The sequence below is a fragment of the Schistocerca gregaria genome, chromosome 2 (genome assembly GCF_023897955.1).
Source record: "Schistocerca gregaria isolate iqSchGreg1 chromosome 2, iqSchGreg1.2, whole genome shotgun sequence".
NCBI classification, from domain to species: Eukaryota; Metazoa; Arthropoda; class Insecta; order Orthoptera; family Acrididae; genus Schistocerca; species Schistocerca gregaria.
The window spans coordinates 312755145-312766892 of NC_064921.1; positions in this window are offsets into that span (position 1 = coordinate 312755145).

Genomic DNA, 11748 nt, shown 5'->3' on the forward strand with positions numbered 1-11748 from the left:
TGAGACTGGAGACAAGGGAAGGTAATAGCTCAAACTTGTCCTTGGGCAATCTGTCTTCAGCTACACGAAAATCTTTACACAGATGGAGATTTAGTAATATTATGAAACTTTTCATCATCTACTCTGCTTTATAAGAGTTGAAGTCTCATGCAGCTGTGTGACGCTTCCTCTACTGTTTATCGTCATCTTCTTTGTATCTTAAAATCAAACTGTCAATAGATGTCCATTCGATTGTGTTCTGCATGGAAGATGGCGTCCTGGTGAACAGACAACCACGCCAACTTATCGTCAGGGAACTTCTCAAATGGGGTAGTGTTTGCCGGGTAGTCCCACATCCGCAATCGCCGCGTACACAGTCACAGATGATGCAGTATGGCACAGAGAAGACTCTAGCCAGGCTGTCTGCCGTGGAAGGCCATAGGAAGAAAGGAAGCAGGACAGTCGCAAACTGATGTCGCCCAATGGCTTAATGTGATTCGTTCTGTTGTTTCTAGGAAGTCGTGACATTTTATAGAGACCGAAGCAGTATCCTGATGACCAGAACAGGGCCGACCACTCGTGACATGAGAAAGAGGGGACTGTTATTTGGCTTAAGGGCAGGACTGTACCGCCTTAGAATTGCACAGCGACTGACATCTGACCTCTCAGCTTCCAGTGGACGTGTTGTATCGTGACAAAAGGTGTAGAGAGATTTCAGCAGAGTGGTCTTTGTTGTCAGAAATCTGCAGTATGTGTATCTCTGACGTGTCCTGGCAGAAGTGAAGGTCTGGAGCGGAGTCATCAACATGCCACCTGGACAGTCGAACAGTGGGCCAATGTTCTTTACACAGATGAGGCCCGATGTTGTCTGGAGAGTGATTCTCGAGGGATTCGCATCTGGAGTGAACGTGAAACACAATTACGGGACCTAAAAATTGTGGAACAGACCGATATCGAGGAAGATCCCTAATGGTGTGGGAAGAGATTATGTTGACCGGTCCAACACCCCTTCGTGAAATCGTATGGGTGAAACAGCAAGGTTTAACTGCTATCAGGTATCGTGAAGGGATCTTGGGATCCGATGTACAGTTCTTGCGAGGTGCTGTGGACCCAGACTATGTAATGATGGGCGATAATGATCGACTTCGTAGAGCACAGGTGATTGATATTTTCTTGGAAACGGAAGATATTGCATACATGGCGTAACCTGCTCGCTCTCCCTATTTGACTCCCGTAGAATATGTCTGGGATGTACTAGGGGGACGGGTTGCATTAAGTCAGCATCCACCAACTACTCTCCAAGACCTGCGACCAGCTCTGCAAGAAGAACGTGCGTTATTGCCTCAACAAGAGACTAATGAGATTATGTACAGCATTGCTCGCTAGAGATCGTCACACTTCATGGTGAGCACATTAACCATTTGTCAGAACGTGTATGCAAATCTGGCAAGTTGGATAAAATGAAAAACATGATTGTCTACCGTTATACATGTAGCAATTGTTTAAGTTATGTATTCTTTACATTGTTTCTACTATACTTTCACCTGTTTATACTGTTATGCGGCAAAATAAATACACTACTGGCCATTAAAATTGCTACACCAAGAAGAAATGCAGATGATAAACGGGCATTCATTGGACAAATATATTACACAAGAACTGACATGTGATTACATGTTCACGCAATTTTGGTGCATAGATCCTGAGAAACCAGTACCCAGAACAACTACCTCTGGCCGTAATAACAGCCTTGATACGCCTGGGAATTGAGTCAAACAGGGTGTGGATGGCGTGTGCAGGTACAGCTGCCCATGCAGCTTCAACACGATACCACAGTTGATCAAGAATAGTGACTGGGGTACTGTGACGAGCCAGTTGCTCGTCCACCATTGACCACACGTTTTCAATTGATGAGGGATCTGGAGAATTTTTCTGTATGCACAAAGGTCCGTACAGGACCTGACAGGCGGTCGTGCATTATCCTGCTGAAATGTAGGGTTTCACAGGGATCGAATGAAGGGTAGAGCCACGGGTCGTAACACATCTGAAATGTAACGTGCACTGTTCAAAGTGCCGTCAGTGCGAACAAGAGGTGACCGAGACGTGTAACCAATGGCACCCCATGCCATCACGCCGGGTGATACGCCAGTATGGCGATGACGGATACACGCTTCCAATGTGCGTTCACCGGATGTCGTCAAACACGGATGCGACCATCGTGGTGCTGTACACAGAACCTGGATTCGTCCGAAAAAATGACGTTTTGCCATGCGTGCACCCAGGTTCGTCGTCGAGTACACCATCGCAGGCGCTCCTGTCTGTGATGCAGCGTCAATGGTAACCGCAGCCATGGTCTCCGAGCTGACAGTCCATGCTGCTGCAAACGTCGTCGAACTGTTCGTGAAGATGATTGTTGTCTTGCAAACGTCCCCATCTGTTGACTCAGGGATCGAGACGTGGGTGCACGATCCGTTACAGCCATGCGGATACGATACGTGTCATCTCGATTGCTAGTGATACGAGGCCGTTGGGATCCAGCACGGCATTCCGTATTATCCTCGTGAACCCACCGATTCCATATTCTGCTAACAGTCATTGGATCTCGACCAACGCGAGCAGCAATGTCGCGATACGATAAACCGCAATTACGATATGCTACAATCCGACCTTTACCAAAGTCGGAAACGTGATGGTACGCATTTCACCTCCTTACACGAGGCATCAAAACAACGTTTCACTAGGCAACGCCGGTGAACTGCTGTTTGCGTATGAGAAATCGGTTGGAAACTTTGCTCATGTCAGCACTTTGTAGGTGTCGCCACTGGCGCCAACCTTTTGTGAATGCTCTGAAAAGCTAATCATTTGCATATCACAGCATCTTCTTCCTGTCGGTTAAATTTCGCGTCTGTAGCACGTCATCTTCTTGGTGTTGTAATTTTAAAGGCCAGTAGTGTATATTTGAATACATGTTGTCTGTTCCTTCGAAAGAATAGACAACACGCAGCTCCCGAAGCTGTGAACTTAAGGGGGATCACTGCTATCAGTTGCAACGGGACATTAAGCGTAATCAGCGGCGATGAGAGAAAACGTGTAGTGGACCAGGATTCGAACTCGGGATCTCCTGCATACTAGACACTGCGCCATCGGGACACAGCGTTATCGCAACTGCGTGGAGTATATCGGAACGCCTCACAGTCGATCCACACTCCCACTAAGCGCCACTTATCCGCAGTCCCTGTCTCAGCTTCGAGTCCAGGTCCGGTACACATTTTCTCTCGTCGCCGATTACGCTTTAAGTCCCACTGCAGCTGATAGCCGTGATCCCCCTTCAATTTACATAAAAATAAACGTAACCTGGCAAAATTTCCGTTTGTTGCTTTAATTTTGGACACCAGTGTATTTTTTTGGGCTTGAAATATTAGCCCACGAAAGAGGTAATTAATTTAAGAAAGAAAGGAATGAGCAGCGTACTGAAGGCAGGCACCGGCGGCCGTGCGCAGGAAGGTGATCCTGAAGCGCGACCAGTGGCTGCCGACGACGCGCTGCCCGGCGCTGCAGGCGTGGCTGCTGGCGGACGTGGCGCGCGCGCGCCTCGCGCTGCACGAGTTCTCGCGGGCGGCGCCGCGCGCGCTGCGCAGCTACCACGCGGCCGTGGCGGCCGGCGCCGTGCCCTGGCAGATGCTGGCGCTCGTGCTGCAGGCCAAGGCGCTCGTCTTCCTGCGCGGCCGCGAGGACGCCCGCCTCGCGCTGCTCGAGGCCGCCACCGAGGCCGAGATCATGGGCGACAGCAAGCTCGCCGAGTTCCTGCGAATCGTGAGTCTTCCCACCGTCACGTTAAACCTACGTCTTCTAGGGTGGCGTTCTTTACTAATCCCTTAAGACTAATCCCTTAAGGTACGTTTTCCTAGATGTGGAAATTTATCGCAGCCTGCTACAGAATACGCTTTCGTCTTTCGCTGTCCGATGCGGCCCGCAGGGCGCTGTGTGAAACATTTGCCTAGGTTTGGGCGGTGCTCTTCAAAACGTAAAAATTAAAGTGCCGTTTTTTAAATATAATTTAACAACTGTACATGACAGTACTAACAATACCACCACTCGCAACGTAGGTTAGAAATCAGATTAATAATGTTGCTCACGGAGCATACGTTCGCTTTATCGGGCAACAACAAAGTCATTGACTGTGGATGGTATCGTCAGAATGGAAATAGTGAAGTCACTGTAAAAAAGTCATTATTTTTGGCACTTATCTTGTTGGATTGTCATGTAGATTTCGTCCATGTTGTTATGGCTCATCTTGTTGATTCTAGGGTGATTCCACTTTGACTGCTAGAAGGTCCAGATTGTATTTTAGCAATATTTGAAGACCTAACAAATGCGTATTTCAGGAAATTCTTAATGATCAAACAATCCCAGATCAGAACAATAGTATTGGTAGAAATAATTTTTGACTTGGTGTTGACGATCCACATTTTTATTAATCTTCTTGTAAATTCACATATACTTCTTAATTGTCACAGCATCAAGAAAACAGTTCTGTATCAATCTTCATGTATTTAATTTCCACTTTAACCAAACACAAGACTTGACTGTTCTTTTACAAAGCGAAATAACAACTTAACTTCTGAAAAGTGAAACAAAGACAGCCCTGTGCGCATTCGCGCCAAAACGGTTACAAGTACGTCAAAGATTATGACAGTCTTACAGAAATGAATACACACAAGAACCATGTCACTGTAATATATCCATACATCGGGATACCTATACATTAATAAAATCAAATGTGAATATTGTCACAAAAATATGTCTGTTACTTCGCAGAAAAGTAGTACGATATTACTGCTATCGAGAACTGGGGTTGGAGTGCCGTAATTGTCACGTAAATAAAGAACCATTACACAGTGATAGGAGAACTTTTTTAATTCAGTGTCCCTCCTTTCAATCCTCGTACGGACATCGAAATGGCATTTATCGAGATAACCAACTGCGGAAATGAAAAACAGCTACAGTCGCTTAGTAGCGGAAAGGTTTCAGGACCAGAGAGTCCTATAAGATTCTATAAAGATTATGTTAAAGAACTTGCTCCCCTTCGAGCTGTAATTTATCGTAGATCGTTTGAGCAACGAAAGGTACCTGACGACTGAAAAATAATTGCAGTAATTTATCGTAGATCGCTTGAGAAACGAAAGGTATCTAACGACTGGAAAAAAGCGCAGGTCATTACCGTTTTTAAGACAGGCCGTAAGACAGATCTCCACAATTATAGATCTATATTGTTTACGCCGATCTTTTGTAGAATAATAGAACATGTTTTAAGCTAAAAAATTATGACATTTCTGGAAAATTAACATCTCCTCTATAAAAATCAACATGGATTCCGCAACAGAGATCCTGCAAAACTCAGCTCGCTCTGTTCCTCCATGAGATCACAACGCAGTGGACAACGGCGCTCACGTTGATGCCGTGTTTCTTGATTGCAGTAAGACATTTGACACGTCCCGCATTGCCGTTTAATGAAAAAAAATGCGAGATTACGGGCTATCGGAGCGGACCTGCGACTGGATTCAAGACTTTCTAGCAGATAGAACTCACACGTCGCCGGCCGGTGTGGCCGTGCGGCTCTAGGCGCTACAGTCTGGAGCCGAGCGACCGTTACGGTCGCGGGTTCGATTCCTGCCTCGGGCATGGATGTGTGTGATGTCCTTAGGTTAGTTAGTTTTAAGTATTTCTAAGTTCCAGGCGACTGATGACCTCATAAGTTAAGTCGCATAGTGCTCAGAGCCATTTGAACTAGAACTCACACGTCGCTCTTAATGGAACTAAATCAATAGATGTAAAGGTAATATACGGAATATCACAGGGAAGTGTGATATGACCGTTGCTGTTTACAATATATATAAATGATCTAGTAAAAGCGCGGATGCTCTTTAAGGCTATTTGTTGATGATGCAGTTGTCTGTGCCAAAGTACCAACGCCAGTCGATAATAAGAATATGCCGAGAAATGAATGGTGAAGGCTCTGGCAGTTGAGCGTCAACGTAAATAAATATAACATACTGCGTGTGTATAGGAAAAGAAATCCGCTACTGTACAGCTACGCTATTGATGACAAACACCTGGAGAGAGCGTCTGCTGTAAAATCTCAAGACTTAAGTGGAATGACTATATAAAACAAATAGTGGTAAAAGGAGATAGGAGACTCAGATTTATCGGAAGAATCTTAAGGAAATGAAACTCAAAAATGGTTCAAATGGCTCTGAGCGCTATGGGACTTAACATCTGCGTTCATCAGTCCCCTACACTTATACTACTTAAACCTAACTAATCTAAGGACTGCACACACATCCATGCCCGAGGCAGGATTCGAACCTGGGACCGTAGCAGCAGCGCGACTCCGAACTAAAGCGCCTAGAACCGCTCGGCCACAAAGGCTGGCAAATGAAACTCATCCACGAATGAAGTGGCTTATAAGATGCTAGTTCACCCGACTCTTGAGTATTGTTCATGTATCAGGGAACCCTATCAGGTAGGACTAATAGAGGAGATATAGAAGATTTAACGAAGAGCGGCGCGTTTCGTCACAGGATCGTTTAGCTGGCGAGAGAGCGTTAAGGAGATAGTAAACAAACTCCACTGGCAGACTTTACAAGAGAGGCGTTGTGCACTACGGAGAGATTTACTATTTTATACTTTTCAGGAGGAGTTGGACAACACATTACTTCCCCTCACATACATCTCGCGTCTTGACCACGACGAGAAAATTTGAGAAATTAGAGCCAATACAGAGGCTTACCGACAATCATTGTTCCCACGCACTGTACGCGAGTGGAACAGAGTTGGAGGGATCAGACAGTGTTACCGAAAGTACCTTCCGCCACACACCACTAGATGGCTTGCGGAGTATGATGTAGATATAGATAGAGGAACATGTGAGCTTTTAAGAAAAGTTGATTTTTCGCTCTACTCAGTATTTACCACGGCATATCCCCGGAACTATATGTCGCGCAACAACATAATTTTATAGTTCCCTTCAGCAGGGCGGAACGCGAGTTCCAGTGCAGTGCAGAGCGGCGCTACAGTAGTAGCGAAGGCAGCAAAGGAAAATGTGCAGTGCAGTGATCGATCCAAAAACCTGTCAATTTTGGCACTCCGATAGTACATGGAAGTTAGGGAAGAGGACAAAGACTGTATATTATTGGGAAGAGTACTCAGGAAGTGCAAAGCAGACAGACAAATGCTCTTACATCTCGAAGAAGGGGCCTATAACGTTTTAGTAACAAAACAGTTGCTCCATGATGCGGAGGTACGATCCTTATAACGCACACTTATCACTGATTAATGAACTGCCCAAGGACTCCGTGAAACCCTTGGTAGATGTCGGCGGATATACCAAAGCTGAGCAGTGCACTGCGAGATGTGGAATCACCGATTACTTGCAAGGACTGGATTTTAATCGTCTTTCACTGTACTCATCGCAATAATTACATTCAACTCATTGTCACTGCTGTCAAAAAAATGGTTCAAATCGCTCTAAGCACTATGAGACTTAACATCTGAGGTCATCAGTCCCCTAGACTTACAACTACTTAAACCTAACTAACCTAAGGACATCACAGACATCCATGCCCGAGGCAGGATTCGAACCTGCGACCGTAGCAGCAGCGCGGTTCCGGACTGAAGCTTCTACAACCGCTCGGCCACAGAGGCTGGCTACTGCCGTCAAAGAATCAGTACAAATATATTTACAAATGTATTACATAACAATAAAAATGTATTATGTAGGAAACGCCGTTTCTTCTTTCTTGTTTTGTTCACTTTTCGTCCGATTTCTGCCCAAGTTAACTTCTTTTCCATTTGGTTTCTCAACTCCGCGCCAGCCATGTTCCGCAAAATAAGCTTTCAGGATACCAACCCAATAAGCTGCCCGCCCTGCGAGGCACAGAAACGGTCAGCCAACATTTCTGGTGAACGTTTCAGTAATTATATCAGAAGAATTAGTTACTCTTTTGCTGCCTGTGCGTGCGAAACAAATAGTGGAACTGTCAACCTAGTAGTTCGCTTCTCACAGTTCTTCCAAACACGCAAATTGTAGCGACGTGCGGGACAGACTCCTCCCGATGCAAGCAAGCGTTTCTCGCAGGTAGAGCCCGCACCGGCACTGCGTCGTCCGCCCGCTATGAAAACGGTCTGGTATGTTTGCATTGAGCGAGCGGGGAGTGTGGTCTCTCGCGCGTTTTATGCAGCACGTTGCGGGAAATTCCAGCAGCTGTTCCAGCCCGCGTAGCTTCCCACGGGCATCGGTGGCTCGGGTGGGTAAACCACTGGCCAGCGTGCGGCCAGGGAATTGACATAATCTGTACCTGGATCAGAATAACGAAGTAATTGACAGTTGGAAGCGGAGGGGGAGGGGGGTAATGTTGTCTGTTCGCCATAAGAAGAAAGTGCAATATGGCTCCGTAAGGAACAGCTGTGCCGATACGCGGATAAAAGGTGCGGCTGAAGAGTTCGATGAATGGTCTCAGAAAATAGGGAAACAACAGTTACAAACAAAACAACTTTATCCAAAATGAGATTTTCCCTCTGCAGTGGAGTGTGCGCTGATATGAAACTTGCAGGCAGATTAAAACTGTGTGCCGGACTGAGACTCGAACTCGGGACCTTTGCCTTTCGCGGGCAAGTGCTCTACCAACTGAGCTACCCAAGAATGACTCCCGCCCCGTCCTCACAGCTTTAATTCCTCCAGTATCCCTTCCCCTACCTTCCAAAATTCACAGAAGCCCTCCTGCGAACCTTGCAGAACTAGCACTCCTGGAAGAAAGGATATTGCAGAGACATGCCTTGTTCGCAAGTTTCGCACGAGAGCTGCAAAGTTTGGAAGGTAGGAGACGAGGTGCTGGCAGAAGTAAAGCTGTGAGGAAGGGGCGTCAGTCATGCTTGGCTAGCTCAGTTGGTGAGCACTCGCCCGCGAAAGGCAAAGGTCCCGGGTTCGAGTCTCGGTCCGGTACACAGTTTTAATCAGCCAGGAAGTTTCATATCAGCGCACACTCCGCTGCAGAGTGAAAATCTTATTCTGGAAATATCCCCCAGGCTGTGGCTAAGCCTTGTCTCCACAATATCCTTTCTTTCAGGAGTGCTAGTTCTGCAAGGTTCGCAAGAGAGGTTCTGTAAAGTTTGGAAGGTAGGAGACGAGTCACTGGCAGAAATAAGGCTGTGAGGACAGGGCGTGAGTCGTGCTTGGGTAGCACAGTTGGTAGAGCACTTGCCCGCGAAAGGCAAGGGTCCTGAGTTCGAGTCTCGCTCCGGCACACAGTTTTAATCTGCAAGGAAGTTTCAAAATACCTTTACACACTTGAAAGTAGCACCCTTTAGCTGCAACACACTTCTGGCGTTGGTTGAAATCCTGTTGGAAACTGTCAGCAAGTACATTTTGTATAATCATTCGAAGCACACAAATCACGCTTTGTTGGATATCCGCGTCATTACAGGCTACGAGGCCTGGTGCTATCAATACGGACTGGAGAATAAGCGACAGTCAGTGGCATGGTTTTATCATTTTCGCGCCGTCCTAAAGAAGTCAGTTGACAACATCCAAGATTACGGTGATGGCCGGCCGCGGTGGCCGAGCCGTTCTAGGTGCTCCAGTTCGGAACTGCTCGGGCATGGATGTGTGTTATGTCCTTAGGTTAGTTAGGTTTAATTAGTTCTAACTTCAAGGCGACTGATGACCTCAGAAGTTAAGTCGCATAGTGCTCAGAGCCATTTGAACCATTTTGAACAGGTACACCCCTGATGCAATCAAGGTTCTGTAGGCAACCACAAACATTTTTCCGTATCGTATTGACCATCTTGTCTCACAGTGGGATAAAGCTATTAACAGCTAGTAGCGATTACTTTTGAGATAAAAAACAGCTCACTTTTTTTCCCGTCTGTCTTGTTTTCATTGGACTGCCCTTATATTTTGTATGCAATTCAATTTTTTTTAATTTTTTTTTTTTTTTGTTTTTTTTTTTTTTTTTTTTTGTGACCATTTACTAGGCTTTTCAGGTGCACCCTGTACATTTGTATGTCTCCTGTTCATGTACAGTACTGAGTTCGTTTTGGACAGCGGTGATATTCTTCTCATTTTCTGAAGCAGTTTCGGGTTTAGCTTTACACATTCTGCAAAACATGCATAATACCTCGAGAAACAAAGCATACAAGAACAAATCACAAAGTTATGTTACAGATCACAGTTGACATTTAGCTGGGAGCTGAGGTAATGGGTAATCATAATGCTTCGTTTTGTAAAAGGCAAAAATTATTTTCATTTTCGTCGGCAAAGTGTTGCGCATAAGCCAAGTAGTATCGTGACAGTTGTATGGTGAGCAAACAAGATGATGTTCCAGTACCCGCTGACTGCTGAAATGTCTTAAGTATTAAAATGGAACAAGAATAGGTAAACTAAACAATAATTTAGATGGAGGCATTAAATACATGTAAATCATCTTTATATAAGAAAGGATACAATTCAGTAAAACAATAGTGGTTGAGAAAAAGGTCAATAGCAGGCCTTCATCGTCGTGAGGCAAGAGAATGAGGCCCAAAAGGGACACCAGAACTGGGAGAGCTACAGTCGATGGCAGATGCACTGGTTCATGAACTTGAGTAGAATAACATAAAAGTACAAACTTTTTAGAAATTTGTGTGTGAGTGCAGAGGCGCAGTTGTGCAAACTTTCAGAGAGTGACGAAAAACTGTAATGTTCCTTTATATTGATGGGTATTCTTTGAAATATAATGATCACCCTTTAGGTCAGAAGATCAGTGTGCGTTGAGATTGGATGGGTAAGGTGATGATGTTACAAGTGCCGAAGGCTGAGCTCTGAGGGCTGGTGCGTGTTGCAGTGTTACACCAAAAGGCGTCAGTGAAATAATATTTTACCTTCGTCATTGCTACAGTGAATATTGTCTTCTCTGGCGCTCTGGAAATGGCCTGGAGTACTTGCTCAGGCGTTGGCAAGGAATGCCAGCCAAGCACTCCAGAAGCTAGCAGCAGGTCAGGCACACTGCTTGACAGTGAGGCAGCATGGGGTGTGGTACCAGCGACTATCGAGGATGCCCATGGACATGCCTCTGTCGATATGATGGGCCTGAGTACTCTCGAGAAGGGTCATGTGCTTCAGATACCCACAGAATCTTACGGATGACTGTTGCTGTGAAAGCAGTAGCCCAGGGCTCCATAAAAAAAGGTTCCAGTGGCTCTAAGCACTATGGGAATTAACATCTGAGGTCATCAGTCCCCTTGACTTAGAACTACTTAAACCTAACTAACCTAAGGACATCACACACTGAAAGGTGGCTACTCTGAGTCACAGCGCCAGAGATTGCGCCAAACAGTATTATTCAGCCGCCTCCACTGGCAGTTGCCGCTGAGAAGTTGCTGAGAGTAGTTGTAGTTCTGAGGTAGGTGTAATCAGTGTTTGTTGAGACGATGTCGATAGAGTACTAGTTGTTGGGCAAGACACCATATGTTGTTCGATTGGGGATGTTGTAATGATCAGAGTGTATTTTTCGTCAATATATATGAGGTAATTAAAGCATTTTTGTATTTTAAATTTCGTAAATAACAATGCCTATTGCTCACAGGTTCAGTCAACAAAGCATCTGGCTTGTGTTCATGTATTAGAGTAATTCTGGGTTGTATGTGCAATCAAAGTATTTCTGTTTTTTTTAATTACTTCATTGTAAATGGCGTTTATAATCTTATCGTATTGAGGAAGAACCGTGCCAGATG